The 27,575-nt window shown below is 57.8% G+C and overlaps 1 pseudogene; it reads left to right on the plus strand.

The window, feature by feature from the left end:
- The first annotated feature begins 19,780 nt into the window (after nt 1-19,780).
- LOC139016525 (splicing factor 1 pseudogene) lies at nt 19,781-21,383 on the plus strand (annotated as a pseudogene).
- Nucleotides 21,384-27,575: the final 6,192 nt, after the last annotated feature.

The following is a 27,575-nucleotide window of genomic DNA, read 5'->3' on the forward strand; positions in this document are numbered from 1 at the left end:
CTGTCTGGGCTGGAAAGCCGAGCCCAGATTCGGACAATTCCCCAGGAGGGGAAGGGAGGGGGCTCCGGCCCAGCATGTTCCCTCCCACCCCTGGCTGTGTGTGCCCCCGAGAGGCCCTGTGTGTGCCCCCAGAGAGGCCCTGTGGGTGCCCCAGAGAGGCCCTGTGTGTGCCCCAGAGAGGCCCTGTGTGTGCCCCCCAGAGAGGCCCTATGGGTGCCCCAGAGAGGCCCTGTGTGTGCCCCCAGAGAGGCCCTGTGGGTGCCCCAGAGAGGCCCTGTGTGTGCCCCCCAGAGAGGCCCTATGGGTGCCCCAGAGAGGCCCTGTGGGTGCCCCCAGAGAGGCCCTGTGGGTGCCCCAGAGAGGCCCTATGGGTGCCCCAGAGAGGCCCTATGGGTGCCCCCAGAGAGGCCCTGTGTGTGCCCCCAGAGAGGCCCTGTGTGTGCCCCCAGAGAAGCCCTGTGTGCGCCCAGAGAGGCCCTATGGGTGCCCCCAGAGAGGCCCTGTGTGTGCCCCCAGAGAGGCCCTGTGTGTGCCCCAGAGAGGCCCTGTGTGTGCCCCCAGAGAGGCCCTATGGGTGCCCCAGAGAGGCCCTGTGTGTGCCCCAGAGAGGCCCTGTGAGTGCCCCCCAGAGAGGCCCTGTGTGTGCCCCCAGAGAGGCCCTGTGAGTGCCCCAGAGAGGCCCTGTGTGTGCCCCAGAGAGGCCCTATGGGTGCCCCAGAGAGGCCCTGTGTGTGCCCCAGAGAGGCCCTGTGAGTGCCCCCCAGAGAGGCCCTGTGTGTGCCCCCAGAGAGGCCCTGTGAGTGCCCCAGAGAGGCCCTGTGTGTGCCCCAGAGAGGCCCTGTGTGTGCCCCCAGAGAGGCCCTGTGAGTGCCCCCCAGAGAGGCCCTGTTGGTGCCCCAGAGAGGCCCTGTGTGTGCCCCAGAGAGGCCCTATGGGTGCCCCAGAGAGGCCCTATGGGTGCCCCAGAGAGGCCCTGTGTGCGCCCAGAGAGGCCCTATGGGTGCCCCCAGAGAGGCCCTGTGTGCGCCCAGAGAGGCCCTATGGGTGCCCCCAGAGAGGCCCTGTTGGTGCCCCAGAGAGGCCCTGTGTGTGCCCCAGAGAGGCCCTGTGAGTGCCCCCCAGAGAGGCCCTGTGTGTGCCCCCAGAGAGGCCCTGTGTGTGCCCCAGAGAGGCCCTGTGTGTGCCCCCAGAGAGGCCCTATGGGTGCCCCAGAGAGGCCCTGTGTGTGCCCCCAGAGAGGCCCTGTGAGTGCCCCCCAGAGAGGCCCTGTGTGTGCCCCAGAGAGGCCCTGTGAGTGCCCCCCAGAGAGGCCCTGTGTGTGCCCCAGAGAGGCCCTGTGTGTGCCCCAGAGAGGCCCTGTGGGTGCCCCAGAGAGGCCCTGTGTGTGCCCCCAGAGAGGCCCTATGGGTGCCCCAGAGAGGCCCTGTGTGTGCCCCCAGAGAGGCCCTGTTGGTGCCCCAGAGAGGCCCTGTGTGTGCCCCAGAGAGGCCCTGTGGGTGCAGAAAGGCATTCCCTGACTGGGAAGTGGGTGCAGAAAGGCAGTCCCTGACTGGGAAGCGGGTGCAAAAGCTGCTGACAGAGGTTCTGCCCTAGTTCCTTTCCCCCGACTGCAGCTCCTCCATGGGGCTCCCAACCCCAGTGACTGGAGGACAGCCCATGGGCCTCTGTGTCTTGGGAGCCAGGGCCCCAACCTGGCATTGGGGACATGATGAAGAAGGGGATCTGACCAATGGTCTGGAGCATTCTGGAGCCGCCCCCTCCAGCCCCCACGGCAGGTGGGAGGATAATGCCGGCTGAGGCTGTGCATTCCCACCGTCCTGCTGGCTCAAGAGGAGGCCATGATGCAGCCTGGCTCCAGCCTCCGCCTCTCCTGACGGCTCGCTCCTGCCCCACAGTTTCCTCTGTCTTCCGTCCCCATCCGTCCAGTCGGTCTCCTCCACAGGCCCAGACATCGCCAAGGTGAGCGGTTTATCCCAAGGAGCAGCAGCCAATCGCTGTGGCCCAGGGGAGACCTCTGGCACCAGAGCTCAAAGAATAATCTGGAAAGTGCGGTGGGCAAAAGGGGGCCCTGGGCCATTCAAGTGCAGGGCCCCAGCCAGGAGCACCCCAACCTCCCCGGGCGAGGCTCCAATGTGGGCAGCCAGCCTGGCTGGGAGGGTCTCCTTACCCCTGGCAGAGGCACCCCGTCCCACGGAGGAGCCATCATATCCACACGCCTCCCCCAGCCTCCATTCCCCCAACATCTCCAGCAGGGAAATGTCTGCCACTGGCCCCCCGACCCAAAGGGCTCCAGGCCTGACGGCTCATCAGCCCCACACGCCCCAGCAGCTCCTGGGGGCTCCAGGACACCTGAAGCAGGAGGGCTGCCCAGGGCCCTGAGCCGGCTCTCCCAGCCCAGGTCCACCATGGACTCTGCGTAGGAGATGGGCCACGTTCGCCAGCTGCAGGCACAGCACAAGCGGATGCAGGAGACTCTCGCCAACTGGATCAACAACATCTCCCAGTGCGACCGGGTGCCCCGCAGCCCACCTCTGCCCTTCCTTTCCCCCCTCCCCTCCCCCGCTCTCCCGCCAGTGGACCCTGGGGCCTGGCGAGGTCATCTGGCTGAGACTTCTCTGGACCCCACAGCACAACTGAGGCCAATGCTCCCTCCTCAAGGCAGCTGCTCTGGGCTGCACCTCCCAGGTCCTGGGGGGGCAGACAGGTGAGGCTTGGCTGACCCCTTGCCCTCCCCATTCCCCCCCAGGTGGGTCTCAAGATCCAGAACCTGCACACAGAGCTGGCCCATGGCACCCACCTACTGCGGCTCCTGGAGCTCATCTCGGGTGAGGCCCTGCTACCCACTCCCCCACCCCCACCCCCCCCACCTGCCCCCACCCCCCGCCAGGGCTGAATGCACATGCACTTCCTGGAGAACAGCAGCCAGGCTTTGGCCTTCCTCAGGGCCAAGTGGGCACCGGGGAGGGGGCTTCTGGGTGGGTGCTGGGTGGGCAGCGGGGACAGGCTGGACTCCTAGACCATCTCTCCTGGGCTGGCCACGGGGCATAGTGGACGCTCTGGAGCCTGAGTCCAGAAGGAGGCCTTCCTGGCACAGTGTTCCCGCTGAGAGAGCATTGGGGAACAAAACCAGGATCCCCGCCCAAGCAGAGTGAAGGGGTCAGCCTGTATCTGGGCAGGAGGAACAGTCCTCAGGCTTTGATTTGAATCAAGTGGCCAGGGTGGGCCTCACAGAGAAAGTGGCATTTGAGCAAAGGAAGGGAGGGAGGTAGCCATGGGGCAATCTGGGGGAATAATATTTTCAGACACCAGGACAGCCAGTGCAAAGGCCCTGCGGCCTGTGCTTACACTCAGGGAAGTGCAAGAACCCTCTGGGCCTTGCCATGTGACCCAGGAGAGGGGGACGTGGCCGGCGGGTGAAAGGACCCAGGTCACACGTGGCTTCAATGTCTATTTGTTCCTTTCTCCCTGGATTCACTCCTCCTCCCCGTCCAAGTGAAAAGACCTAGGGCAGCAGGTTCCCAGCTTTAATAAGAAGCACCTGAGGCAGGGAGAGCTGTGTGTATGGGCCCGAGCCCAGTGACCAGGAGCCGCCTGCTTCCGTGCTGCGTAGGGTTGGTGAGCGCCATGCCCGGCCCATTAGAAGGGCTGAGGAACGGGAGCTACTGCTCCTGTTGCCGCTGAAAGCCAGCTGCTCGGAGGTGACAGCTTTCAGACAACCCGAGGGCACAGCCAGCCCTCGTGGGGAAGGGGAACAGCATCTCAGCCCCACCCAGCCTGCCTCCCCCGCAGCGACAGGCCCTGCTGTCGCCCCACCTGTCCCTGCAGGAGGAGCTTGGAGCCAGGGCAGCCCTGCTGTCTGCCAAGGAAGCTCTGCTGGTCTGGGGCCAGCGGAAGGCAGCCTGCTACGCTCACGTCAGCATCACCGACTTCTCCCGTAGCTGGAGTGACGGGCTCGGCTTCAGCCCTCATCCATGCCCACAGTGGTGCAGGGGAAGGGCCCAGCGCGCTCCCGGCCCTGGCCTGGCCTGAGACCGGCCTCAGCCTCCTTCCTGGAGGCCTCCACCCACTGAGCCAGCTGCTCCCGGGCTCAGGTTCTCACCCTGCCCATTCTCCCTCTGGCGACTGCAGCCTGGGCACAGAAGGAGAGGGGGCTGCTAGCCAAGGCCCTGATCTGCAATCACCTCTCCCCTTTCCTAGGAAACCCCATGGACCTGGCCAGGGTTGCCTTTGACCCCTTCCTGTCTCCACTCTGTGTCCCTGATTCTGTTCTCAGTCCTCTTCCCTGCAAGCACCTGCCCTTTTGGAGCCCCCCCTCCCCAGGAGCAGGGCCCCCGAGCCAATTACCCCCACCCCACCCGTCTGGGTCCTTCAGCCAGGCTCTCAGGTGATCAGTCAGGTGTGAACGACCAACAGGAGCTTGTTTGCCTTTTTAACAAGTCCACGTGAACCCACACAGTAACTGGCTCTGGTGAGGAGCCCTGTCCTGCTCCTTGTCCAGGCCAGACCTGCTTGACTGCTGCTCCCTGCGTCCTGACCGCCCACGGCATAGCCTCGACCTTGCTTCCGGGTGGCTGGGCAGGGGCTGGGCAGAGGGGCTGGGCAGGGGCTGGGCATCGCTCGGCTGCTGGACCCTGAGGACGAGGCAGCCCTGCTGCCTGAGGAGCACTCCATCATGACCTATGTCTCCCTGTGCTACCACCACTTCTCCCGCCTGCACCGGGGCAGATGTCCAGAGGAGACTGGCTAAGGTTGGTGACTAAGGGAAGGTGGCATTGAGGAGAGGTGAGGGTGAGCCAGGGCTCCAGTGTCAGACACACCAGGGTCTGAAGCCGGCCTCTGCCTCTTTCTAGTCATGTGGCCTTAGCCGTGTCACCTGACTTGACTGTGCTCCACCTGCAAATGGAGTGAAAATGCCTGGGGGACAGAGGCTGCTGTGAGGGCTCAAGGGAGCGTGACAAAGTGCCCATGGGGTGCCTGGCACACAGGGAGAGCCAGTGAGCGACGTCCCTCCTGTTCCTCCGCTCCCTTCCCCTCCCCTCTGCTCTGAGGCTGCTTGACTCTGAATGGGAGTTAACGGCTCAGAGAGCCAGACTCTGGAGGACGAGCACAGAAGCAGCTCTGCTGGGCCGAGGCCATGCTTTTGGGGGCTCTCTCACTCTCTGGCCACCATGGCAGAGGCTGAGGCCTGGGAGGGCTGTTCGCAGGGTTGGTGTCTCAGTCGGGTGTGGGGGAGATGATTCAGGCCTAGGGCGCCAAGCTGCTTTAGGGGTGTGGGGGGGCCTCAGGGAAAGGAACAAAGGCTCAGAAAAAGGATAGCACCCCCAGAGGTGAGGCCCAATGGGGTAAAATAAGACGGAAGAGGGAAGGACAGGGGCCTCCCAGGTCTGAGTGTACAACTCGGGCTGAGCCAACCGGCTTCTCAGGATGTGGGGACGACCCCATTTCAGTGCACGCTCAGCTGAGGGAAGGAGCCACCACCCACCTGGGCAACCCTGACCGGCACCTGATGTCCAAAACGGGAGTGCCTGCCTCCCGAGCCTGCCTCCAAGAGTCGTTCTGACCCTCCCCGGCCTCCGCCAGATCCTGCTCCAGCTCCAGCTCCAGCAGACAGCGGAGCTGCAGGCCTAGTATGAGCCGCTGGCGGCCCACCTGCTGTGCTGGGTGCAGAGAAGCAGGCACAGCTGGAGACACGGGATTTCCCAGACTCCCTGCCTGCCAGGCGCCAGCTACTCCTGGCCTTTGCCTCCTTCCGCACCCAGGAGAAGCCACCTCGGTAGCAGCAGCGAGGGGCCCTGCTCTTCCAGCTGCAGGCAGCACTCTGAGCCCAGAACCGCAGCCCTTCCTGCCTCGAGAGGGCCTGCGCCCTGTGGAGCTGTCCTGGCCTGGAGCGGGCAGCAGCCTGGCGCAACCAGGCCCTGCAACAGAGACTCCTGCAGCTGGAGCGCCTAGAAACCCTGGCCCGGCGTTTCCAGCACCAGGCAGCCCTCCTCCGGGAAAGCTTTCTGACAGACACAGAGCAGGCTGGACCAGGCTGCAGCCCTGCCCGCCAGCCCGGCCACAGTGGAGGCGGCTCCCGGAGGCTGGGCATGCTGGAGGCCCAGGAAGGGCGCTTCCAGGCATTGGCCGAGCCCGCAGACCTCCTCCCGCAGGAGCAGTACCACCGCTGGGCAGATGTGGCCTGCAGGTGAGCCCCAGGCACATAAGCCGTCCTCAGAACAAGCTAGGCCTTCCTACTACGCCTGTGTCATTACACATACCCATTCCCAGCCGCAGAGGAGTGACTATGGATTCGGGGTTCCCTTTAAAGAGACTTCGCTCCCTCTGATGCCTGAAACTCACCACTTACAATCCGTCCCTGTTGGGAAAGCACTGCCCTGTCTAGGTAGCTTCGTGCTAATTCATTCACTAAACAAGCACTTATGGAGTGTCTGCTGCTTCCAGCACTGTGCTAGGTGCTGGAGGTTTAGCAGTGACAGGGCACACAGAATGTCCCTCCCCTCAGGGAGCTAACACCCTGCTAAGGCAAACAAGCAAATAAGAAACATGTATAGTGTGTGAGATGATGATAAAAATAATAACAAAGCAGGAGAGGAAAGATGAGGTGCGCAGGGTGGGGGAGTTAGATTGGAGGGCCAGAGGAGGTTCACTTTTGAGCAAAGACCAGACAGAAGTGAGGGGCAGCCACACGAGGGGACAGGCCCCTCGGTGTGGGGAGCCGCTATAGGGTTAAACTTCAGACTGACCTGTTGGCAAAGTCATAAACAATTCCCAGCTTAGAGGGCACAGTCCTCCTAGCATAATTAGGCTTGACCTTATGAGGCTCTCTAGATCTTATCTGGGAAGCTAATGGGCTGAGGGAAGTGCAGGAAGTGTAACTATGGTCAAAACAAGTGAAACTCACAAGAACTGTGTAACTATAGAAACCACTACCTTGTTTACCTCTCACTATAAAATAAAGGCTCAGCTTGCCTTGGGATCCTCTCTCTGTGGCCTCAGCCAGGCACAGGGAAGATCCACGGAGACTGAGGAAAGCTAGAGAGTTCTGAACGCTGTCTCTGTGTAAAACATCCTTCGCCGACTCCGTCCACACCTTTGGGAACCCCTGGACCCGCTGGGGCTGGACCCCAGCATATGGCGCCCAGACAGGCCGAACAGGATTTCCCTAGGTAAGGCCCCTGCACTCGGGACGGATAGGACTCCACCATAGGAAGAGGGTGGATAGTTTTCGCCGACTCCGTCTACACCTTTGGGAAACCTTGGAACAGGATTCCCCTAGGTAAGCCCCCCCACACTCGGGACGGATAGGACTCCACCATAGGGTGCTGCAGACCCCCTTATAGAGGATAAGTAGGGTAAGTGGGTGGATAGTACAGAACTTAGATTGAGAAGATGTGCCATACTGAGTCTAGAAGAAAGAAGACTCTGTATTGATCTTTAGAATGAGAAGATGTGCCATACTGAGTCTAGAAGAAAAAAAGACTCCGTATTGATCTTTTAACATGTCCATGCTTTTCTGAGGAAGGAAAGGTGCCGGAAAGGTAAATGTAGAGGCATGGGAGAAGGTAGGCCCAAGGAGCCTTATCCTTAACCCCACTGCAGCCTTTCCACCCCGGGAAAGTGCAGGATTGGCAAGCTCTCCCTGGGGTGATAGATCAGGACTCAGGTAATAGCGGAAAGCACCAATCCTACTCTTAAAATGGATACAAGAGAGCACTGGGGGTTTTTCTTTTTAATTCCTGTTTTGGATTGAGTAAGTGGATTTTACTTAGTTTTTAACATATCAAAGTTAGCTCTTGACACAAAAGGTAAAACTAACAATTTGGCTCGAAATTGGGGTTTTGTTTTGAGGTGCTGAGGCTCGGGGGTGGAGCCAATTCACGGTAGAAATGTGAAGCTGTGGCTTTTGGGGTTGAAGTGGGAAGTTGTGAATACAGAGGAGCATGTATGTTTATATATGGTCAGAATTCCATCAATGTAAACCTTTTCTATAAAAACAAAAAAGGGGGAGAAGACTGTTATATGTTAAATTTTTTAAAAATACGATGCAGAGGGTTGTACAGCAGCCAAAAGGCATCGGGCCTCCTGTACAATAGCCTCTGCCGACTCAGCCTGGTAGAAGGATACACAAACCAGACAAGAGTTTTACCAGATCTAGTAATGATGTGGGGAAGAGGTTGTGTTTTATATCTTTCCAGAAGGAGCAGCCTCTGCCTCCCTCCTGGGGACCGTCACGCCTGGGAGGCCATGTTAGCACACCTGACCAGTGCCCGTCTGCAGCAGATGTGCAGCCCTGAGCTGGAACCACCTGTCCATTGGAAGGATCACATGTGCCTCCTTTTTGTCTGTCCTTATGTTCCAGCTTTGCCCCACATCTCCTATCCTTTTTCTTTTTTTCTTAATCTGACTACTTGTTTGCTGGTTCTTTGGCCTTTCTCCTTCTCTCCTGAACACAGCCTTTTCTAGAATCTCCCTACCCTACTGTTCCAGGAAGGGCACCTCCCTTTTCTGCCATGACTAGGGGGTGTCTGGTATATGCCTCATACGTGGAGTTGTCTTGTGCCAAGAGCCTGACATCCTGGGCTGAGAAAGCCCTGTCCCGGGACTCTCCTTTGTCCTATATTGGCCCCTCTTGCCCTTGTGTCAAGAGGGACCCTCTTCTCACAATCCAATTGCCCACAGCTGTTGCCTGAGTTCTCTGTTAATGCTGAGGTCACGGTGGCTGGTACCATGGATCTGTCTCTTGCCCAATGGAGTGAGCTGGGTCCTCTCTGAAGAAGAAACCTGGGTTCCCCAAGATATGTGATCAATGCCAGGACCCCACCAGCAGGCGAGGGGATCCAAAGGCAGTTGCTGGGCATGGAGGCCAGAGGGACACAGACTACCAAGGAGACAGAACTGAACCTCACATTACCCTGCTTGGTCCCGGAGCTTGGCTGGTTAGTCAAAGACGGGTAAGATTCCTCAGGGAGGAACAACCTAAGACAGGCACAGTCACAGAGGGGCCAGCAGAAGAGAACTTGGGGTTCAACAGAGGTGGGGCACAGATCCTCACCCCCCCAATGGTGCAGGGGCTTGAACACTCGCCCCTTCTGAGGAAGGTCTCCTGCCCCCATGGCTGCTTCTCGCTTCCCATGTCCAGCCCAGATAGGGACCCAGATAACAAATAGAGACTTGGCCCAGCTCAGATCGGGAACAGAAAGAGACTTGGTCCAGCTGAGATCAGTACCTAGATAAGAGACCTGGCTGACAGCAGCTTCCCTTTCACTGCAACAGGACTTGTTTCCCATTTCTACCTTGGACCACAGGGAAAGGGGCAGCTGAAAGAAAGGGCTGGAGCAGGATGCTGCCTTCTTCCCTTTCTTCTTCCTCTTTTTTCTAAACACTTCCATGCCTTGTAGTTCTTTTGCTTTCTCTTCTTTTTCTCTACTACCCTCCATCTCCGCCTCATCCTCCTCCCCAGTATCATCCATATCAGCTGACTTAGAGGGCACAGCTGATTCCTCCCCGGACACTGACACCACCATCAAACGCGGCCCTGATGGACCCTTTGATCCAGCTGTACAACACACTGACACTTCAGGAAGCCCGTCGCCAGCAACACCTGCTAGCCAGATCAACAAGGACAACCAAACCACCGACTTGGGGTCAACTGAAGAAGTTAACAACTGAGGCCCAGCAGATGGTAGAAAAGCAAGAAGTGGAAGCTACTCTCTCAGCCAAGTCAGAGGACTCTGAGTAAATTGGCAAAAGAGACTTTCATTTGGTAGAAAAATGTTACTGTGGTTTGATTTTTCACTTATTGCTGTTTTGCATTGCCATTGTTTTATTATTCTTACTAGTTAACTAGCATGTTCAAATTTTAAAATGTTTTAGGTTTTGCATTGGCATTGTTTTGTTATTGTTTTAATAGCCAGAGTTTTGTTCTTGATGCTTAAGTTTGATGCTTAAATTTTACTGTCATTATAGTAGTGTAAAAACTCTCATTATAGTAGCTTAAAAAATAAAAGAAGGGTGAGATGTGGGGAGCCGCTATAGGGTTAAACTTCAGACTGACCTGTTGGCAAAGTCATAAACAATTCCCAGCTTAGAGGGCACAGTCCTCCTAGCATAATTAGGCTTGACCTTATGAGGCTCTCTAGATCTTATCTGGGAAGCTAATGGGCTGAGGGAAGTGCAGGAAGTGTAACTATGGTCAAAACAAGTGAAACTCACAAGAACTGTGTAACTATAGAAACCACTACCTTGTTTACCTCTCACTATAAAATAAAGGCTCAGCTTGCCTTGGGATCCTCTCTCTGTGGCCTCAGCCAGGCACAGGGAAGATCCACGGAGACTGAGGAAAGCTAGAGAGTTCTGAACGCTGTCTCTGTGTAAAACATCCTTCGCCGACTCCGTCCACACCTTTGGGAACCCCTGGACCCGCTGGGGCTGGACCCCAGCACCTCGGCAGAGGAAAGGGTGCTGTGTCCCCAGGTGGGCGCATGCCTGGTATGTTTGCAAAACAGCATGGAGGCCCGCGTTGGCCGAAGTGAACAAGTAGGAGCTGAGGTCAGGGAGACACAGTGGTCAGGGGGGAGGGGGGCAGAGATCGTGCTGGGCTCTGTAGGGCACAGTGGGGACTGGGTTTTTCCTCTGAGAAAGAGGGGGGATCATGGAAGGGCTTGAGCAGAGGAGGGACACCATCCTTTGTTTTACAATAACCACTCTAGATGCTGGACAGACAGACAGGGCAAAGGCAGAAGCAGAGAGAGCAGTTAGGAACCCATTGAAATAATCCAGCCCAAGAAGCAGTGGAGGCAGTGAGCAGTGGTGGGATTCTGGATATTTTTTCAATCCAAAAGGACTTGAAGACGGAGCAGATGTGGGGTGTGAGGATGTGAGTTTCCAAGGTTTAGCCCGGCATCTGGAAGGATGGAGTTGCTATCACGTGAGATGGAGGCTGGAAGGAAGGCTCAGGGGTGGGGAGGAATGAAGGCCTGGCCCTCCCAGGCCCCCCTGGTATCTAAGCGGCCAGGATGCACTGCACCAGACGCCCTCATCCATGGAGCTCAGCCTCTTGCAGGGCAGCCCAGCCCCCAAGCAGCTGTGCACCCCAAGGCAGCTTCCCCGCCCCAGCCCGGTGGAGGCCACCCTTCCTCTCATGTCCTGCAGGCAGCTGGAGATCAGTCGGCGCTGGGAGCGCTCCTGCAGCGCCTCCAAGGGCAGAGGAAGTGGGTGTCGGGCACACAGGCTGTGCTGAGCCTGCTGCAGGAGGTGGGCCCTGGACCAGCTGACCCCTGGGGAACACAGCAGGTGTGCCAGCTCTGGTTCTCCTGGGGACCCAGCCCTCTGGGATTACAATGACCACTCATCCCTCACCAGGAGCGGGCTCAGCGGGCTCAGCGATTGGGAGAGCTGCCCCCTCCTGGGGACACGAAAGGTCAGTTGAAGCACCTGCGGGAACACCAGGCCTTCCAGGCTGAGGTCCAGGCCCACGAGGAGGTCATAATGTCAGTCGCCAAGGTAACAGCCAGGCCGTCAGCCCCAGCCCTGCCCCAAAGTTGAATCCCAGGATGGCCAATGGGAAAGGCCTTAGGCAGGGGCCTGTGACAGAGGAAAGAGGGGAGGGTGATGGGCAGGGCCTCCCAGTAGCCCTCCTTCCCAGGAGGGTGAGGTTCTCCTGGCACAGAGCCACCAGCCGGCAGAGAGGTCTCCCAGCGGCTGTGGGCGCTGTGGGAGCGCTGGGGGACGCTGACGCAGGCGGTGGCCCTCTGGGGCCAGAACCTGTAGGACATACAGAACTTCCTGGAGTTCCTGCAGAGAGAGGACCATTGTGAGGCCAGGATGCAGGGACAGGTGAGGTCCCACTGGGCAGGGGCGAGTTGGGGATGAGGCTGTGGGGCTGAGAAGTGGGGAGCCCCAGGCCTGCAGCCCCCTGGCTCCCTGACAGGTGGGAGCGCCGGCAGCAAGGTGCCAGGGGGCTGGGTGCACCAGGGCTGGTGCTCACAGGGCTGCCCTCCTGCTCCTCCGCCTCCACAGGGGGTGATGGTGAGCATCGGTGACCTGGGACAGAACCGTGAGCACTGCCTGCCACTCCTCAAACAGCTCCGGGAGCTCCAAGGAGTCTGGGCCGGGGTAAGGGTCCTCAGGGGGGAGGTCGGCCAACACATCCGCCCATTGGGAAAACAGCTCAGAGTATTGGGCTCTGGAGTCAGGTGTGGGCTCAAGTGACAGCTCCATACTTACTGCCTGGATGTGCTGAGACAGGCTCCCTCATCTTGCTGAGCCTCAGTTTCTCTGTCTTTAAAATGGGGATAACACCTACCACCTCATAGGCAAGAGAGCATGTACATGTGGGGGTGGTTACACGAACCTGTACGAGTAACAAAACTACACAGCACTATACCCCCCCCCCCGCCACACACACACACACACACACACACACACACACACACACAGATACGCGCATGTAGAAATGGATGAACTCTGAATGAATCTGTAGCCCAGTTATTCATACTTTGTTGTAGATATGTGAGCTGTTACCAGTCAGGGGAAGCTGGGGGAAGAGTAATGGGACTTTTCTATACTAGTTTTGCAAGTTCCTGGACATCTATAATTACTTCAAAATTGAAAATAAAAGAATGCAAGAATGCATGTGTGCCTCGGTGTAATGGATAATCAGTAACCATCCTTCAGCATCTCAGCATCTCCCCCTACTCACACACACCCCCAAACATCTATTTCTCTTATGAGGGTGCCTTTCTTATCCCAACAAGCTGCATTTTAACTCCAAAAGCGTCAGTTAGTTAGTGTGTACCCACCGCCCCCTCCCATCTGGTCCTGACTCAGGAGCACATTTCTTTCTGGCCTCAGACTGTGAGGCTGCGGGCTCCTGGTGTGCCCTGCTCACTGCCCCTGGGTGGGACAGGACGGGATGGGGCACGGAGGAGGCAGCTGCCTCCACTCCCCGGACGAACTGCCTCTCATGCTCCCTCGGGCCCAAGCAGACACTCTGAGTGCCAACTGCAGTGCAGATAGGGGCTCAGAGTGGGCGGTGCCAATGCACTCACCCTGCACCCCCACAGGGCGCGATGTATGACACCCCATCAGGAGCATCAAGGACTTGTCGCTGCCTCTCAAGAACCAGGACCCCCAGCAAGTCAAGGCCATCTGCCAGCAGCAACACCAGCTCAACAGCAGGCCAGCCCCAGGGTGGGAAGCAGTGGGCAGGAGAGGGGGCTGGAGGGCCAGCTCAGACTCAGCCTCACATCCTCTCTGCCAGGTGGCACAGTTTCCATGGCAACCCGCTCCGGCACCAGCGGCAGCTTGAAGATGCCCTGGAGACACACACGTTGTCCTGTGAGTTGGATGCCGTCACTGAGAGGATCAGAGAGAAATGCAGCCCAGGGTGAGCGCTGCCCACGGGTCCTGCCCTCGCCCACCTCTCCTCTTCAGCGAGGGCACTTGGAGATTCCACCAGGGGGCCCTCAGGGGCTCTCAGGATCCTCTCTGGACTGTAGGAGCCCCCGCTGCAGTCTTTGAGGACAGCCCACCTGGATCCTTTCACCCCCAGAAGCACCGTGAGGCCAGAGGCCAGACCCCCTCCCCAGGGTTTTCTCCGTTGTCCCTGAGCAAGCTCAGACGGGAGCCTTAGCCCAGGATTGTGTCAGCCACCGCGAGAATGGCCGGCCGGCAGAGGCAGAGGCAGAGGCAGAGTGGAGGGGCTGCAGGCAGCCTGAGAGGCCCCATGTGGAACAGACCATCCTCACTCCTCCTGTGGCTCCCACCTCGCCAGGCCCGCCCGTCCATGCTCAGCTCCCTCCAAAGGGATGAGGGTCCAGTGAGACCGTGTATGTGGAAGCACCTCACTGATGGCAGTCCCCACCCCAAGTCTCTCCTCAGAACCCTCTGCCCCACGAAGGGCTCCGGGAAGGGAATCACGCTGCGTGCTCGCTTCCTACACAAAAACCCTGCAGCCAGCGACCCCTCTGCAGGGAGGGAGGAGCTGGAGAAAGGCCAGGCCGTATCTCCCCATTCCTCCCAGGCCGCCCTGGTCCAGGCCCTGAACTGCGTGCAGAGGCTGCTGTGGAAACGGGAGAAGTTGGCACAGGAAATGGGCCCCATCCAGGCCCGGCTGGCGGTGTGCGGCTGGGCGTGGAGGTGGGGCCCTGGGAAGGCCGGCGGAGGACCAGGGGCTTCGGGACCTCGAGAGCCGGCGGGGGTCCACTCAGCTGTTACTCCTCTGGGCCCCTGGAGCCGGCACTCCCCTGAGTAAAGCCTGCTTCCCCCACAGCCCCTGGAGAGGGAGGAGGGCCGCCTCTGCCAGAGAAGTCCCCTGGCGGCCACAGCCCCGGCCACAGCAGCAGGAGAGGGTGGACCAGGGGCAGCAGCTCCAGAGCAGGGCGAGAAGTGGTGCGAACCCCAGTGCCCTTGCTGACCATCCCTCGGTCCCCATACTTCTCTTGGCCCCAGTTCTCATCCTTCAGATACCTGTCCGTGTTGTCACCCCATTGACCCCCAGCCCCTGGGGGCCCGCCTTTGGCTGAGGGGATTCTGGGACAGAAGGCACTGGCGGGCACAGGGGGGAAGAGGGGCTCGGAGGACAAGCTGATGAACCCTGTGGCCAGGCGGGAGTCGCCGGATGCCTCGCACCAAGCTCAGAACCTGCAGGCAGCGCTGCGGGAATTGCCGGTCTGGGCCGGGGCTGCGGGCGGAGATGGATGCCCGAAGTGCCCCCCGCAGCCCCGCAGAGGCCCGGCACCTGCTGGAGGAGCTCCAGGAGCTAAAGGTGAGCAGTTAGTCGCTGGGATCTCACCTCCCCTCTGCCCTCTCCCTCCTGTGATCCCAACTTTCTCTTGGGTCCTCTTTCCATCGCCGGCCTCTGCCTTTCTCCTCTTCCTCCCATCCCTCCTCCAGCTGCCTCCCAGCCCTCCTCCTCCCCACTGGGCCTCCTCCAGCCCTGGCGGCCTCAGCTCGGGGATCTGAGTCCAGCCCTGTTATAGGCTGAGCTGGACTCCCGAGCAGACAGCATACGCCTGGCCCGGAGCACAGGCAGCGCCTGCTGGCAGCTGGGCACCTGTGCACCCCTGGCATCCGCCAGGCCCTGGCTGGCTTAGACCAGGAGCTGCATGGCCTGGAAGGGACCTGGCAGGAGCGCCCGCTGCAGCGGCAGCAGCCTCTGGAGCTGCAGGTAAGCAGCTTCCATCCTGCCCCGCCCACCGGGGGCTACACTAACCTCATGCCCTGGTCAAAGCCAAAGCCAGAGAGGCTGCTGTGCCAGGGCCTCTTCCCACCGCTCACCACCCAGCTTGCCCACAAGTCTTGCCTGCGTGGACTCGTCCTGTTGACCCAGGCCCCAGGTCCCTTGTTTCTCCACTGGGCCACCTACAAGTTCGTGCCCCTGCAGTCGCTGGACCCTCTCCTAACTCCTCTTGCCTTTCCTTTCCCAGCGGTTCTTCCTGAGCTCTGTGGAGCAGATGGGAAGTTGGCTCTGCAGCCGGTAAGCATGCCCAGCCGGTGAGGGTCTGGGGTTGGTGCCAGCGGAGTGAGGGAGGGAGGGTTTACCAGAGCAGCGTTTAGGGATCAAACCAGCCAGGGCTGCCTGAGCTCCCAGGCCAAGGGGTCTCCCCACCTCGGCCACATCAGTCCCTGGGCAGTTACTTGCCCATCTATGTGAGCAGTTCAGGTGCACCCGCCCCGGGAATGCTGTGGGAGCTTAGAGGGTGAGCGTGTGGCCCAGGCCCACTCTTGCCTTCTTCCCACCACCCTTCTCACCTCGGCCCTCCTCGCTTCCTTGCACCCAGAGGTTTGCTTCTCCGACCACTGTCCTGACCCCTGTGGCAGGCGAGCCTACTCATAGGAAACCTCAGAGAACCATCGGGGCCCAGCCCATCCTGTGCTGAGGAGCCTTATTGGGAGTGTGAAGAAGGGGAGGCGTTCCTGCCACGTGAAAGCCCCCCCTGCCCTGGAAATTCTGACACTTAAACCGTATCCCCCAGTACCTTCCCTGGCTGAGACTCACAGTCCTAAAGCCAAGTACAGCCTCGAGGGTCCCAGGGGTGAGCTGAGGCTGTGCTTGGTAGGGTGGTTTTGGGGGGAAAGCATAGCTTGGGATAGGGGGGTGCAGCCCCATGCACAGTATCAGGGACCCTTTAGCCAACGTGGAGACCCTCCTGCGGGAGCAGGGGGTGCTGGAGCGGGGCCTGGAGGCACCGGCGGGAAGGATCAGCGCTCTAGACGCCTGGCTCACAGCCTGCACCGGGGTGGACACCCCGAGGCCCAGGGCACCCTCGGCCGGTGCCGGGCCACGCTCCTCAGGTACCTCTGGCTCTGGGACTGAGGGGAGTCGTGGGAGGCTGGCATGGGCATGGGGCATCTGGCTCTTCCCTTCCTGCCCTTCTGCCTCCTGGCCCAGGCTCACCGGCCTTTGCCAAGGGCTACAATCAGAAGCCAGGGCCCCACCACCTCCCCCCTGCAGGGAGGGGGTCCGTTATGAATGCCAAGCAGCACATGGTCATTGGGCTGAGATCAGGGGGAGCGTTACAGGGGGAACGAAGAGAGAAACAACCTAATGGAACGATGGTACCAGCGCCAGGGCTACGGTCAGGCCTCCAGAGCCGGGCAGTCCTGAGTTCCCTGCTGCCCACTCACGGGGGCGCTGGGGCAGACACCTCATGGAGTCCAGTGTCTGCTGCACTGGGACAGCACTGCCTGCTCTGGGGCTGCATGAGGCCTGAAGGGAGCCCTCATGTCCTCGCTGGTGCCTGGCACTCTGGCCGCTGACAGGTTTCTTTTATGCTCATTTAACTGAAACCGACACTGCTGACAAGGTGCCAGGTTCCACAGGAGCCTCGTCCAGCTCCTCAGACTTTTAGATCAAGGCAGATCCTGGCCAAAAGCTGGACCCCAGACTGGCAGGGTCTCCCTCCTGAGAGAGCCCACCGGGACCCACAGTGTTTGTGACGCCTCGTGCTGGCGCCCTGGCAGGGGCAGGTGAGCCATCCCCTCCTCCTTGCAGGTAGACCCCTACCTGGGAACCCTGGGGGGTCTTTGATTGACAGATGGCAAACGTTGGTTTGCTGGTCTCTGCCAACACCCTCTCTGCCCATCACTTCAGACAGTTCCTGGCAGGCCCAGCTGCCTCCGTGGGGAACGCCACCTGACCCCTCCCCTCCCAGGCTTCTGGCGTCCTCTCAGGTGTTGGGTTCCGTCAAGCCTCCCTGAATGGCCCCTGCACCCCCTTCGGCAGCCCCAGAAGGAGGAGACAAAGGCTAACACACCAGTGTGGGGACTCGGCCAATATGAGGTGTGGGTGGGCCCCAGGGTGAGAGGGGCACATTAAACTTTCTTTTCCTATTTTTTAATGATCTCGTTTCTTTTTTGAACACATGACAATGTACTTAACATATTAGTACAGAAGTATATACATATATAGAATAATATATAGCTAAATGCATGCACACACACACAAATACATATATATTTGGGAAGTCCCTGCTCAAAAAATTCTTACTAATAGCAGTTCATGATCAAAGGTGGTTTAGACGGCCTGACTGGTGTGGCTCAGTGGTTGAGCATCAACCTATGAACCAGGGGGTCACGGTTCAATTCCCCATCAGGGCACATGACCAGGTTGCGGGTTTGATCCCCAGTAGGGGACATGTAGGAGGCAGCCGATCAGTGATTCTCTATCATCATTTTTTAAAATATGTTTTTATTGATTTTAGAAAGAAGAAGGGAGAGGGATAAAGAGATAGAAACATCAATGATGAGAGGAACCTCCTGCAGGCGCCCCTGGATGGTCTTGGGGCCGTGGCTGTCCTTAATAACACGGGAGCTGTGTGGGGGTGGCTTGGCGGAGTTAGGAGCTGCCGGACATGCTGTCTGCTTCTTGGAGCTGTGAACCACACCAGGAGGGGCCAGGTAGGGAGGCAGGAGATGGAAGACTTCTGCCTGGACCAGAGATGCCATCTCCCAGGGTCCGAGCCAGAGCCGCCTCCTGAGCTGACCCTCTCCTCTCAGCAGGTGGATGCCCCAAACCAGTGTCCTCCCCACATGGACCCACCTCACCTGCTGCAGAGCCCCCATCTCTGCCTTTCTCACGTGTTGTGCCCTGAAGACACTCTCCCCACAGGATGCCCCTGAGGCCCGACCACATCATCCGTAACATCGGGTTTCACTGAGCAGCTGCCACATCTGGGACATGTTCTGTGCCTGGGGGGTCATGAGCGAGTCACCCAGCCCTGCAAGGGGGTGGCCCAGGAGGTCATGACTCCGGGGAGAAAGGACCCTAGGAATACGCTGAGCCCAGAGCAGCCCACCCACCCTCTTCCGGAGCCTGGCTGCAGCCTGGGAGCTTTATGGCTTGGAGCAGGCCATGGCTGAGCTTGGCCTGGATGCAGGACAAGGCCACCCTGATGGCAAGAGACACCTGTGACCACAGTTTGTCATCGATGCAGACCCTGCAGCAACAGCACAGGTGCCTGGAGGTGAGGGCCCATGCTCTGGGCTTCCTGTCTGAGCCACTCCCTGAAGACAGTGGGTAAGGGGACCCCAGAAGCGAGAGGCAAGGACCCCCTCCCAGCTTGTGGAGCAGAGCGTAGGCGGCCTGGCCAGTGAGGACTGGACTCTTGAGTGAGGAGCACACAGCAGGGAGTGAGATCTGATCCTCTGTCCTGGCGGCAGAAGGAATTGGCAGCCGTGGAGAAGAAGGTGGCCCAGGTGTGGACGGAGGCTTACCGCCTGGGCCTGCTGCAACCTGCGGCTCAGGACAGCCTGGCCCAGCAGTTGGCCAAGGTGCAGGAGGCCTGGCCACCCTGGATGCAAAGGTCCAAGAGCGGGGCCAGCAGCTGGAGCAGGCTACCCGGGGCCACACCTTGGATGCTGTCAAGAACTACTGTAGGTGGCATCCTGCCCCCGCTGTGGGCTCAGCTTTGCCTGCAGGGTGGGGGTCACCCAGCTCTTTGGGGAACTGGACTCTGCCAGAAGCTGGTCCATCATTGCTGCTTGACACAGTCGCTGCAGGGAAGAAACATCTGCACAGCATATGTTTCAAGGGACCTGGCGTATATGGCATACTGTTCTTAATATGTTTGCTCCCCTTCTTGGCGCTATGTGTTTTAACCAAGGTCACCTCTCCGAGAAAGGTTGTTTTCCCAGGTGGGGATTTTTCCCTGAAGTTAAGGAGGGGATAAAACCCCTGAACTAAGTGCCAGGTGGGTAGTTAATCACTTTAACTACGAACAATCAGGCTTAAGCTACATAATCTTTACTCCCTGGAATGGAGATAAGAAACGCCCTAACCTTTGGAATAGAAATTGATAGGATTAAAATCAACTGGTATAAATACAGATGTAACAAGACAGGAAAGCACAGAACCTGGCTAGAGATCCTGGCTAGAACCTGGCTAGCGAACCTGGCTAGGCTGCTGATCAACTGAACGCTGTCTCCGTGTCATTCCTTCGTCCACACCTCCCAGCTCTCCAGCCTCTGCTGCCATTTCCTCGCCAGGCCTAACGTCCGGCCAATCCCAGCGCACAGCGAGGACAGAAGCTCCGCCAATCAGAGGCCACCGGTCCGACCCTTTGCCTCAGCCCGGCCCAATCCAGGCTTCGGCCTGTCGCCCCCAGGCCGCCCCTGCCCCCGTAGCGGGCTCTCTCCTTCCTCTTTGTGGTCGCGTGAGAGGAAGAGCTCCAAACGTTCTGAGGCAACACAGTCGAGTCCCCTCCCCCCGGAAGGTTCGGAAGGTTCGCTAAGGAGAAGCCACCGAAGAGGAGCCGCTGGTGCGGTCCCCGGGGGCGCCATGGCTACCGGAGCGAATGCCACGCCGCTGGACTTCCCAAGGAGGAAGCGGAAGAGGAGCCGCTGGAATCAAGACACAATGGAACAGAAAACGGTGATTCCAGGAATGCCTACAGTGATCCCCCCTGGACTGACTCGGGAACAAGAGAGAGCTTATATAGTGCAACTGCAGATAGAAGACCTGACTCGTAAACTGCGCACGGGAGACCTGGGCATCCCCTCTAACCCTGAGGACAGGTCCCCTTCCCCGGAGCCCGTCTACAATAGTGAGGGGAAGCGGCTTAACACCCGTGAGTTCCGCACGCGCAACACGCTGGAAGAGGAGCGGCATAACCTCATCACGGAGATGGTTGCTCTCAACCCTGACTTCAAGCCACCTGCAGATTACAAACCTGCAACACGTGTGAGCGATAAAGTAATGATTCCACAAGATGAGTATCCAGAAATCAACTTTATGGGGCTGCTAATTGGGCCCAGAGGGAACACATTGAAGAACATAGAGAAGGAGTGTAATGCGAAGATCATGATCCGGGGGAAAGGGTCTGTGAAAGAAGGGAAAGTTGGGCACAAAGATAGCCAGATGTTGCCAGAAGACGAGCCACTTCATGCCCTGGTTACCGCCAACACCATGGAGAATGTGAAGAAAGCAGTGGAGCAGATCAGAAACATCTTGAAGCAAGGGATTGAGACCCCTGAGGACCAGAACGACCATCGGAAAATGCAACTTCAGGAGTTGGCTCGCTTGAATGGGACCCTTAGGGAAGATGATAACCAGATCTTAAGACCCTGGCAGAGCTCAGAGACCCCTAGCATTACCAATACTACAGTGTGTACCAAGTGCGGAGGGGCTGGCCACATTGCTTCTGACTGCAAATTCCAAAGGCCTGGTGAGCCGCAGTCAGCTCAGGATAAAGCTCGGATGGATAAAGAATATCTGTCCCTCATGGCTGAACTGGGTGAAGCTCCTGTGCCAGCCTCTGTGGGCTCCACCTCTGGGCCTGCCAGCACACCTCTGGTCAGTGCACCTCGGCCTGCTGCTCCCACCAACAACCCACCTCCACCGTCTCTCATGTCTACCACCCAGAGCCGCCCACCCTGGATGAATTCTGGTCCTTCAGAGAGTCGGCCCTACCACGGCATGCATGGAGGTGGTCCTGGTGGACCTGGAGGCGGCCCCCACAGCTTCCCACACCCATTACCCAGCCTCACAGGTGGGCATGGTGGTCATCCCATGCAGCACAACCCTAATGGACTCCCACCTCCTTGGATGCAGCCAACACTACCACCGATGAACCAGGGCCCCCACCCACGTGGGCACCATGGCCCTCCAATGGATCAGTACCTGGGAAGTACGCACCGGGGTCTATCGCCTGCATTAAGGAAAAGATATGATATCATGCCTATGGGCATGATGCTGCCACCGCTGCCGCCACCCATTGGGCAACCTCCTCACCCGCCTGCTGGTCCTCTTCCTCCATGGCAACAGCAACAGCAGCAGCAGCAGTATGGCTTCCAGTACCCCCCTGCCATGGCAGCAAAGATCCCTCCCCGCAGCAGCCATGGCCCAAGCCATGGGAGTGAGGACTTCCCACGCCCAATGGTGACCCTTCCAGGCAGACAGCCTCAGCAGGGCCCCTGGTGGACAGGATGGTTCGGCAAAGCAACCTAAGTTTGTTGTTTTTTTTAAATTAAGTCTTTATTATTCAGATTATTACAGTTGTTCCTCTTTTTTCCCCCCATAGCTCCCCTCGTTCCGTTTCCTCTCCCACCCTCCGCCTTCACCCCCCCCACTGACCTCATACATAGGTGCACGATTTTTGTCCAGTCTCTTCCCACATCCCCCCACCCCTTTCCTCCCCAAGAATAGTCAGTCCACTCCCTTTCTATGCCCCTGATTCTATTATAATCACCAGTTTATTCTCTTCATCAGATTATTTATTCACTTGATTTTTAGATTCACTTGTTGATAGATGTGTACTTGTTCACAATTTGTATCTTTACCGTTTTCTTCTTCCTCTCCTTAAAGGATACCGTTCAGCATTTCGTATAATACAGGTTTAGTGGTGATGAACTCCTTTAGCTTTTCCTTATCTGTGAAGCTCTTTATCTGACCTTCAATTCTGAATGATAGCTTTGCTGGATAAAGTAATCTTGGTTGTAGGTTCTTGGTATTCAGCACTTTGAATATTTCTTGCCATTCCCTTCTGGCCTGCAAAGTTTCTGTTGAGAAATCAGCTGACAGTCGTATGGGTACTCCCTTGTAGGTAATTGACTGTCTTTCTCTTGCTGCTTTTCAGATACTCACTTTGTCTTTTGCTCTTGGCATTTTAATGATGATGTGTCTTGGTGTGGTCCTCTTTGGATTCCTTTTGTTTGGGGTTCTATGTGCTTCCTGGACTTGGAAGTCTATTTCTTTCATCAGGTAGGGGAAGTTTTCTGTCATTATTTCTTCAAATAGGTTTTCAATATCTTGCTCTCTCTCTCCTTCTGGCACCCCTATAATTCGGATGTTGGGACAGCTTGAAGCTGTCCCAGAGGCTCCTTATACTATCTTCGTATTTTTGGATTCTTTTTTCATTTTGCTTTCAGGTTGGGTGTTTTTTGCTTCTTCGTATTTCAAATCTTTGACTTGAGCCAAAACCGGTTTGGCTCAGTGGATAGAGCGTCGGCCTGCGGACTGAAAGGTCCCAGGTTCAATTCCGGTCAAGGGCATGTACCTTGGTTGCGGGCATATCCCCAGTAGGAGAGGTGCAGGAGGCAGCTGATCGATGTTTCTCTCTCATCGATGTTTCTAACTCTCTATCTCTCTCCCTTCCTCTCTGTAAAAAATCAATAAAATATATTTAAAAAAAAAATCTTTGAATTGATTCTTGCGATCCTCTGGTCTGCTATTGGGAGTTTGTATAATATTCTTTACTTCAGTCAGTGTATGCTTAATTTCTAGTTGGTCCTTTATCATAACCTTGAGGGTCTCACTAGATTTCTTGAGGGTCTCACTATATTTATCGGCAGACTCACCAGACTTTTTGAGGGTCTCATTAAGTTTATCGGCGGTTTCTAGAAAATTCTTGAAAAACCTTAAAAGTGTGGTTTTGAACTCTATATCCAGTAGTTTGCTTTCCTCCATTTCTGTCATTTGTGTCCTGTTTCTTTGTCTCCGCATTTTTTATGCTTCCCTGTGTTGATAGAGTGGCTTTCTGTGCTAGGTGTCCTATAGGGCCCAGTGGCTCAGCCTCCCCAGTTACCTGAGGTGGACACTCTTGGTGCACCCCCTTGTGGGCTTTGTGCACAGTCTTGTAGTTAAGCCTTGATTGTTGTAGGTATCACTGGGAGGGGTTGACCTGTAGGCCAATTGGCTGTGAGAATCAGCTGTGTCTGCAGTGGGAGAACTGGCTCTTGGATCTAAGGAGGTGCTAATCTAGCCTCTGCCTGAGGCTACTCAGCAGAAGCCAGCTGTGAAGGAATGCAAGTTGCTGTTGGGCCTTGGGCCAGCTGCAGTTTGTTGAGTAATTTTCTGATTGCAAAGGGCTGGGCCTTTCATATGCAAAAGCCTTCCTGCACACCTTGGGCGGGGCGGGGTCCCAGGGGATCAACAGGGCGGAGCAAGCAGTTATGGCTGCTCTCAGTCCTGCCCTCAGAGGTCCCGCTTCTCAGTGTCCAGGCAATGCTGCGAGCACCTCCGAGAGAAAGCTGCCCTCGAGTTCCGACCGATGCCAGACAGTCCAGTTTCTCCTGTATGTGTCTGGGTCCCCAGAGACTCGCCCGGAACTGGAGCTCAGAGCTTGAGACTCCCTCCCGATTGAAAAAGACAACTGTGTCCTCATCCGCCAGCCCTCTCTGCATGTGCCTCTGTACATCTGTATTTTACTTCCACACCGCACCTCCTCTGAGTCTCGGTATGCTTTTCTCTTTCCTTCTAGTTGTAGAATTTCCACTCAGCCAGCCTTCCTGTGGTTCTGGATGATGTCCGTTCCGTCTTTTCATTGTATTTTTGAAGTGGTTGTGCGAGGCAGCAATCTCCAGTGTTTACCTATGCTGCCATCTTGATTTCTCCCAGCCTGAGTTATTTTTGTGGACACCCTCCCCCGCTAACATCCATACCGGCCGACCCAGAGGGCACAGCTGACTCCTCCCTGGACACCGACACTACCATCAAGCACAGCCCTGATGGACCCTTTGATGCAGCACTTCAACTCGCTGAAGCTTTGGGAAGCCCGTTGCCAATGATGCTGCCCGCTAGCCAGATCAACAAGGACAACCAACCCACCGACTTGAGGACAGCTGAAATCCCTTGACTGAAGAGGCCAGCAACCTTCTACAGGAACAAGGCTCCTTGTGCACTACATCCACTATGTTTATAGCTATGCTCGCTATCATTGCTTGTCAGTCTTCTTCCCAGTCTTAAACCACCCAATCCAAGAGGTGGCCACTGACTTACATGCGCTGTCATTTAAAAAATAAAAAGGGGGAAGTTGCGGGAAGCCGGTCCATCCTTGCTGCTTGACACAGTCGCTGCAGGGAAGAAACATCTGCACAGCATATGTTTCAAGGGACCTGGCGTATATGGCATACTGTTCTTAATATGTTTGCTCCCCTTCTTGGCGCTATGTGTTTTAACCAAGGTCACCTCTCCAAGAAAGGTTGTTTCCCCAGGTAGGGATTTTCCCCTGAAGTTAGGGAGGGAATAAAACCCCTTAACTAAGTGCCAGGCGGGTAGTTAATCACTTCAACTAAGAACTATCAGGCTTAAGCTACATAATCTTTACTCCCTGGAATGGAGATAAGAAATACCCTAACCTTTGGAATAGAAATTGATAGGATTAAAATCAACTGGTATAAATACAGATGTAACAAGACAATAAAGCACAGAACCTGGCTAGAACCTGGCTAGGCTGCTGATCAACTGAACGCTGTCTCCGTGTCATTCCTTCTTGTGTCATTCCTTCTTTGCCCTCCCCCACCCTGCCCTGCCTACTGCTCTCCAGACCCTGACAGTAGCTTCCTCTGCCCACCCCCACAGAGCGAGGGCTCAGGAGAAGCAGGCACTGGTGTCCTCAGAGGAGCTGGCTGTGGATGTGGCAGAGGCCGAGCGGCTCCTGGGGCGAGAAATCGAGGAGCACAGCCTTCAAGCCCAGGGCGTACAGCAGGAAGGGCGGAAGCTGGTCAACAATGGCCATTTCATGACCCTGCAGGTACAAGCACAGAAGTGAGCCTGGCATTGAGCTGGCACAGAGCCTGAAGGCCCAAGGCCACAGAACCCCTAGTGGGAGTGGAGCCGGTGGAGAGGAAGGCCAGGCGAGGGGAGGGGAGAGGGACAGAGAAGGAGAGGGCGGGGGTCCAGGCCTCTCAACCCTCCACACTTCTGCTGGGCACTCCAGCCCTGCCCTACCTGGGTGGCTCTGCCCAATCTCTCCCCTGAAGCAACCCCTTCTCTCCGGGTGATGGAGTGTCTGCAGGAGCTGGAAGGGCAGCTGCTGGCACTGGAGGAGGCCTGGGCCCTGCGCCTGGGATGCCTGAAGGAGAGCTGGGGCTGCAGAAACTGCGGCAGGAGCTGGAGCAGGCTGAGGCCTGGCTGGCCTCCCGGGAGTGGCTCGTGCTGGACCCCAACTTCGAGGTGAGCCTAGGCTTTGCCCTTTCACCTGCTGTACCATCCAGCGGCACAGCCAAGGGCAGCTCCTGCGGCTCCTTCTCTCACCCCCGGGCCAGTTGCAGAGGGTGAGGGAAGGCTCTCGGCACCCTGGGAGCCGGGCCTCACCTGGTTGTTTCTCCCCAGCACTTGAGCTGCTGCTCCGCAGACACCAGGACGAGAAGCTGCTGGCACTTTGGGAGAAGTTTGTCCAACTGCAGAGAGAAGCAGGGGTGAGCAAGGCTGGAGTGAGGGAACCCCAGGGCTGGGGCCTGCGGGCTGGTGGTGGGAGTACTCTCAGTCTTAGCCTGTGTCGGGGTCTCCCCAGGGCACTGAGCCTACATCTGACCCTCAGAAAACCCCATTCCTTCCCTTGCAAACTTCAGTGTACGGTCACGCCCATAACCTGGTAGGCCGGGTGCCACTGTGGGCTGGGATGAGAGGGAAGCCTCCTGAGCTGCAGGGGAGGGTGTGGGAAGGAGAGGCTGGACATGGAGCCCAGGTGCCCTGACCTGGCTCACCTCCTTCAGACGGAACAGGTCAGGGGGCTGAGCCCGGAAGAGTTGGCAGCAGGCTAACCTCGCTCCAACACAGGCCCCTTAGAAGCTGGCGGCCAGGAGCACAGCTGGCAGAGACAAGGGCCCTGCAGCCAAGCACCCCGTCAGGCAAAGGGCCACCATTGTCTCTCTGGAGCAGCCGCCAGGCAGCAGGGTCGCAGGGGGCCCAGGGGGGGAGGGCCAGACCCTGGAGCCAGCGCTGAGGCCCGGGGACCGGGAGGCTGTGGACAGTGGGGTCAGGGAGGAGTCTACCGCCCCCCTTCCACAGGGGCCTCATCCTCTGCTGGTGCCGATGTTCCCGGCCGATTTTGCATTTTCAGGATGTGAAGGGTTCCCACCATGGAGGCATCTTTGGAGCTTAAGCCGCAGCTCCCGCCAAGGAGGAGGCAGGTAACTGGCAGGAGAGTCCTTCATCCACAGCTCTTCCCCCGCCTGCCCCTCACCCCCACCCCCAACTTCACAGAACCATTCGAGGGCTCTGAGCCGAGCCATCAGGGCCTGGCTCCCGGCATTGTGGACTCTGGGCAGACTCCCCTGGCCCCGCCCTTCCCCCATGTGGGGCTCCTCTTCCTCCTTCTGGTTTCATTGTAAGCTGCTCCCTGGAACCTTCTCCACAGCCCAGCTCCAGCCCCTGGGGTGGCTACAGTGGGATCCTGAGGGGCAGCTCCCTGAGCCTGTTCCAGGAGCAGGGGAGGGGGAGGGGGGGTTGGGTTGGGGGGGCGGGGAGAGACTAGGCAGTGGGGTTGGGGACCCACTGGGAAAAGCTGACTGCTATGGTGACCCCTGCCTGTCATCTCTCCTCAGAATGTGGCTTCCTCAGCCACCCTTGACCTTGCGGGAGCCCAGTCTGAGCGGCCAAGGGACCACCATGACAGGAAACATCCATTCTCCTTAAGGTGAGGGCTGCCCGGGGAGACGCTGGCCCCAGGACATGCTGACTCAGCAGGGAGGCCTCCCAAGAGCAGCCAGAGGGCTGGAGCCAGGGGCCGTGCTGGAGGCAGAGTTTGACCCATGGCTGTTGGTGGCAGGCTAAGACCCTGTTTACAGCACCATCTAAAGGGCAGGCTGGAAGCTGGCATCCAGCCCTGAGCAGTCAAGCAGGTAGGCTCTGGGGGAGCCTTGGGGGTGGAGGTGGGGCATTGACTCCCTGGTCCTCAAGCTGCTGGTGTTTAATCATCCTTGGAAGTACCTATAGAGCCTTCAAGGTGAGGTTTATTGTCTTTTTGCAAAGAATTCAAGGCCTAGAAAGGGTAAGTATCTTGCCAAAGATCGCACAGCTAATTAGTAGCAGAGGCGGGGCCAGGCTGGATTCCTTGGCTGCCTCCTGGTCCTATCCGCCTCCTGTGGAGTCTGCAGCTCTGACTCCCGAGCCAGCCCGGATCCCCATGGGCTTTTCCAGGCTCTGCTCTGACCCCAGCACCTTCTCCATCCTTCCAGGCCTCACAAACCCTGAATGCACTCCCCTGGGGTGTCATGTAGACAGTGGCCAAGCCCAGCGCTAACAGGAGGTCTGCACGGAGGGAGTGTGTTCAGGGCATGTCCTGAAGCTGCTGGGGCTCTCCCAGGAGCCCCTTCCTGCTCTCCCGTCTCGCTGGGCTCCTGGCTCCATTCCT

This window comes from Myotis yumanensis, unplaced genomic scaffold (assembly GCF_028538775.1).
Source record: "Myotis yumanensis isolate MYYU_CA2020_CCGP unplaced genomic scaffold, mMyoYum1.0.hap1 SCAF_1, whole genome shotgun sequence".
NCBI lineage: Eukaryota > Metazoa > Chordata > Mammalia > Chiroptera > Vespertilionidae > Myotis > Myotis yumanensis.